The sequence below is a fragment of the Platichthys flesus genome, chromosome 11, assembly GCF_949316205.1.
Source record: "Platichthys flesus chromosome 11, fPlaFle2.1, whole genome shotgun sequence".
In the NCBI taxonomy this organism is placed as follows: Eukaryota; Metazoa; Chordata; class Actinopteri; order Pleuronectiformes; family Pleuronectidae; genus Platichthys; species Platichthys flesus.
The window spans coordinates 23,441,913-23,447,456 of NC_084955.1; positions in this window are offsets into that span (position 1 = coordinate 23,441,913).

Genomic DNA, 5,544 nt, shown 5'->3' on the forward strand with positions numbered 1-5,544 from the left:
GATGAGGACCTTTTTTTTTTTTTTCACAAGACGGTTTTTATACTTGTTGTCAGGCAGTAGCTTCTTGACAATATTTTTGAAAAAGCAGCCGACCCTGACCTCTGCATTCATACACACACACACACACACACACACACACACACACACACACACACACACACACACACACACACACACACACACACACACACACTTACTGACAAACACACACGCACACACAGTAGAGTGTTTGTGCGGCAGAGACGAGGACGAGTTCCAAGACGTTAATGTAAATTGTTAATGTGCATCTCTGCTGCTGAGGCATAAAGAGGGCAAGTGGAAAAGCAAGTGTGTGTGTGGGGGGGGGGGGGGAGAGAAGAACCAAATATGTGTGTGAAGTGTTCAGAAATCAAAGGAGACCTTGAGCCGAGACGTCTCAATCGTCTCTCTGAAAACAATAAACAGTACTTGGAAAATTACAAGGGTTACACACCCCAGAATTAATCCTTCCAACCCGTAACTAAAGAGGGAGACACACTGCTGCCTCGCCATCAAGTGGGTATATTTTAATTACAGGCTACTGACTACTGAAAGTAATTTGTCTCAGAAAGATGCCCAAGAGCTAAAAGACAGACGTCTCGACTCAATGTGGAATGCCTCAGCCACTTTCTTTTTTCTTTTTTGCTCGGGGTTTTGTGGTGAGCAACTTTCTTCAGTCGCTCTTTTTTTTTTATTATAATTGTTCACCTTTTAAAGATTAACAAGGATTCCCGGGAAGACTCACACTTGTCTCCTGGGGTAAGTACTGGATTTTCACTTCTTTTTTCTTCCCCCCCTCCTTCCCTCCAGAGTGGATTCCTCTCCCCTGCTTCTCCTCGGCAGCTCTTTGAATCGTCTTTGAATCGGAGGCACTCCACCGGCTCACCTCTCGGAGACGAAACACTATTAATCCTCATTTGCGCGCTGCCAGGGAGGACAGTGGAGATGAGAGCCAATCAGAACAATAAACGCTGACCCTCGGCGGCGCACACGCCTCCAGCTGCTAATGGGATGTCAGTCAGCTGGGCGAAAGACAACAGCCCAATAGTGTAATTACTGTCTGGTGTGAACTCTCAGCTGCGGCAGCTTAATGTCACTTAGTACATTAGTAGGGGGGGCCAGATGTTAGAGGACGTCGGCCACGTGCACCGAGTTCCTTCAGGTATCCAGAGGTTTTTCACGTCAGTCACAAGCAGCCATAAAGTCCTTTGACTTCCTGTTAATGAGATCATAGAAGCCGCCTCATTAAACCTAAATCATCTTCAATCATCAACTTTTTATCACTTGACCACAAAAAAAATGTCCCATAAGATCAAAGAGCATTCGAGTCAAATCCTCGCCGCTTGTAAACTTGTGAAATAAAACTTTATTAGTCCCCAGGAAGGAGAACTTGTATATTTCTGGTTATTGTTATTAACCGTTGACTTAGAGGCAAAAGTTGTTTCTATTGAGTTTAAATGGCAAAGGGCTTGAACCCATTTGAGTTGGTGCTACTTTTTTTTGGGGGGGGGTGAAACCCTGAAGGGGAAGAACCCAGTGAGTTCGGGCCTTTTCGGTTTCTCACCTCATCGAGCTGCTGTTGAGAAAATGAAAGAATTCAAGACTTGAACTAAAAATGAACTGTAGATTCACACCCAGGAAATGTGACACCCAAATGGCCAGAGGGTGGCGCTGTCATTAACACACACAAGTACTTTTACTTTTAAAGGTTCACGATTATGCCTTTTATATGTTGAAGAACTTTTAACTTGTGTTTTTACAGTGTAGTATTGATCTTTTTAGTTCGGTTAAGGATCTGGAAATGTTTTCTTCTTCTCTCTTTCACCTTTGGATCTTTCCGTGTCATCATCACATTCAGAACGTATACAGAATCGCTTTATCCCATTGCCACCATCACCAGCGTCTGGATCCCAGAGTGGTTTTCTATCCTACGCACAACCTCACACCAGGGTCGGCTGTGGCTGAGGGGTAGCGTGGTCGTCCTCCAACCTGAAGGTCGGCGGTTTGATCCCCAGTGTGACCCATCTGCACGCCTAAGTGTCCTTGGGCAAGATGATGAACTCTGAATTAAGATTAAGATGCATTTATTAGTCCCACATGCACAGACAAAGGCACACTCATGCAGGTAGGACAATTTAACCTCTGCTTTTAACCCATCTGGTGCAGGACACACAGAGCAGTGAGCGACCATGTACGGTGCTCGGGGAGCAGATGTTGGGGGAGTAGGGTGCCTTGCTCAGGGGCACTAGACAGGGTAGGGAGACTCTTGGATTTGTGGACAGATCAATCCAGGTTCGTCTTTTGTTGTCTCTCCGTGGACGAACCAGAGACCTTCTCTGCCCAAAGTCCAAGTTTCTGCCACTAGACCACCAATTAAAAAGTCAACAGCAGTCTACAACCTGTTTGTTTCCAAACATGGCTGGATGTCGAGTGTTTAACCGGCGCAGAGCGGTGGCCGCCGCGGCAGCGATACCAGGACTCCGTGTTTGACATGCAGCTCAACGCCGCGCCGCTGTCACAGTGAGACGCCCGATCTCCTGGAGAGTTTATTAGCTGTGCTTAATTAAACAAATGTGATTAGACCGATCCAAACTCACACGTCTGAATCCCAGGTAAGAAGTCAACCGTGAGAGGCGGCCGCGGGAGAGGAAGTCGAGTCACGCACGGCTCGGCTTTATTAATAGCGCCTATTACTCACTAACGTACACCTTAGCGAGCCGCGGAGTTAACGCGTGAGTAATGTGCACGGGCGGCCACGTCTCAGGTCCGATCCTGAAGTTTGTCAATCACGGTTTAGCGCCCGACTGTCAAAGAGAAAATGAAGCTCGGGTAATTTGATTGTAATTGATTACTGGTAATTCAGTGTTAGATATGTGGGCGGGATTCTTCCATTACGCCTGTCAGTCCAACTCTGTGTGCTAATATTTTACAGGGTGTTTTAAACCCGGAGAGTCGTTGTCGAGCAAACACACAACTCGCTCCTCGGATGTGCTTCGGTTTGTGGACAGGAGTTGCCTCATCGCACAAACTCGGTTAACGTCTGAACTCTCGCTGCCCTCCTGAATCTCCTGAATCTGATCTGTGTGCTCGTTACTCAATCACAAACAACCGAGACGTCCAGGGCTAATACAATGCTTTCTCTATGTCCGAGAGCGCGGGGGGGGGGGGGGGGGGGTTGCACTGCAGGTAATACAGCTGCGATGTGTTGTGGGGTCAATGCCAGTTCAAACTAATGAGGCCTTCAATAGTTTCTTCAGAAGTTTAGGTCAGAGGTCAACCTAGTTGGTTGGTTTTAAATGACCCATTCAAACTGTTCCGCTTTTGGAAAAGAGCCGATTCCTGTGATTGTGTAGAAAGACTCTGAATGGACCCGGAGTGTGTGTGTGTGTGGGGGGGGGGGGGGGGTTCAGTCAGGGACAATCTGCATCAGACACAAACAAGGGATTTGAACCATTTAGATGTTTGTTTGCATGTCTCCGATTACACTTGAAGGCGTTGCAGTATCGGTGTAATACAAAACTTGGTATTGATTGTGTATCTTCAAGCGGTACTGGTGTGTACATTAAGTGTTGTTGGTCTTTCTACATGTTGTTACCAGCCACTAAAGAGATCACTTTCTAAATCAATTTCAGTCTGAGGGATACAGGGAGTGTAAAACTTCAGCTGTGAGGCTTCAGCAGACGTTAGCGGTAGAGTAATGAAGATGAATATTATTCTCATTCCATTCATTTATGTAATTTTTCATTAAATAAAGGGAAAAACTAATCTAATAACTAATTTAATCCAAAAAAATCTGACCTGGAGCATCCTGAGCTTTTGAAGTTTTCTTATCTCTTCGCAAATGAACAGTTCCACACTGATCCGGTCATGTTGCCGATCCTTTCCTGGGTCTTGAGCTACAACCTGCTCTGTTGATCGGATTAAAGGAGGTGGAGAGCAGCAACCTGTAGCGCATGTTTCACATCACGACTAGATTGGAGGCAGCTGCTCGACTGGGCAGCAGCAGCAGCTCTCTGCAGAGAATCTGGTGTCATGTGACGGAGTGAAATACTGCTTCAGAGGCGTCTGCATCCCGATGACAAGAGGGAACACGCAGAAGACTGGTGGAGGAATCACAGGAGTCAGCGATTTTAAGATCAGCCGCGAGTATCAGCTTTCAGAAACAGAAAACTGGTTGAGCCGCAATATTAGGAGAAGGAAGGAAGGAAGGAAGGAAGGTAGGTGTTTGGAGAGCGCATATCTCTCCCAAGGCTACTGCCCCATAGCCATAGCCCCATAGCTACTGCTCCTGTATCCATCTCTTTATCAGGATCCACTTCAAAATCAAAACACATGGTCGTGACCATAGACTGTAAATACAAATGGGTGACTCTATCTCCACTCCCTCCCCTCCAGAAATGTCAGCTGTCAATCAAGACTTACATGTCAAATAACCAACGTACCAGAAGGAAGACCTTGATCAAACATCAGTGCGATAAGAACAAACTTAAATCACAGAAACCATCTTTGAGATAAAATTGACGAGTGCTTTGATTTTGAAGTTTCAAGATATTTTGGCTTTGCCCTCACGTCGTCCATCTTTATTCACAGTGTATGATCATCACAGAGCTCTCAACAAAACTTTGTAGAAATTGTTTCTGTAGTTTCTGAACAATCGTGCTGTCTAACAAGCAGCAAATAAAAAAACCTAACCTCAAAGATAATGGAGCTGATATGACAAATAACAGACATGGAGAAAATAAATATTTCACAACAGCAGATTTGAAATCTTGACGTTACCCTGTGGCTTCCTGTCGCGTGTCTGTGAAGCAGCTCGAGATAAGACAGTGACGTCTGTATCAATAAAGACCTGAGAGATAGAGAGAGAGAGAGAGAGAGAGAGAGAGAGAGAGAGAGAGAGAGAGAGAGAGAGAGAGAGAGAGAGAGAGAGAGAGAGAGAGAGAGAGAGAGATGACGGGTGTATTTACTTCACTTTGTGTTGTTGAGGAACCACGTCATGGTACAACACATGTGTACGCACCAGGGCACACCTGTGCTGTCGTGAAAGGCAATGTGTGCATGTGTGTGTGTGTGTGTGTGCATGTGTGTGTGTGTGTATGTGTGTGTGTGTGTCTGTGTTTGTGTCGGTATCGCCAAGAGAGTTGAGCTACTTTGCAAACACGCTTGAAGTCACAGGCTTCATCGGAGACGTCAAAACACTGAAGCGTAACATTAAGACTCTGATTCAATTACATATTTTGTCCAAGTGAGAGACACTTTAAAGGCACAACGTTGTGTAGCGGCCGTGTGCGGAATGTCGAGTTCACAGATGTTGATGTGTGTTGTTTAGCAGTGAAGGAAATTATCAAACTAATTTCCTCTAATGTTCACCGGGCACGGACACGATGCAATTCAAATAAGTTTCAGTGCAAATAAATCTGTATTTTGTGTAGTTCAAATATTTCTCTACTTGAAATAGACGGATTTAATGATATCATGAATAGATATATATATATATATATGATATATTAACTGTAATTGAATGTC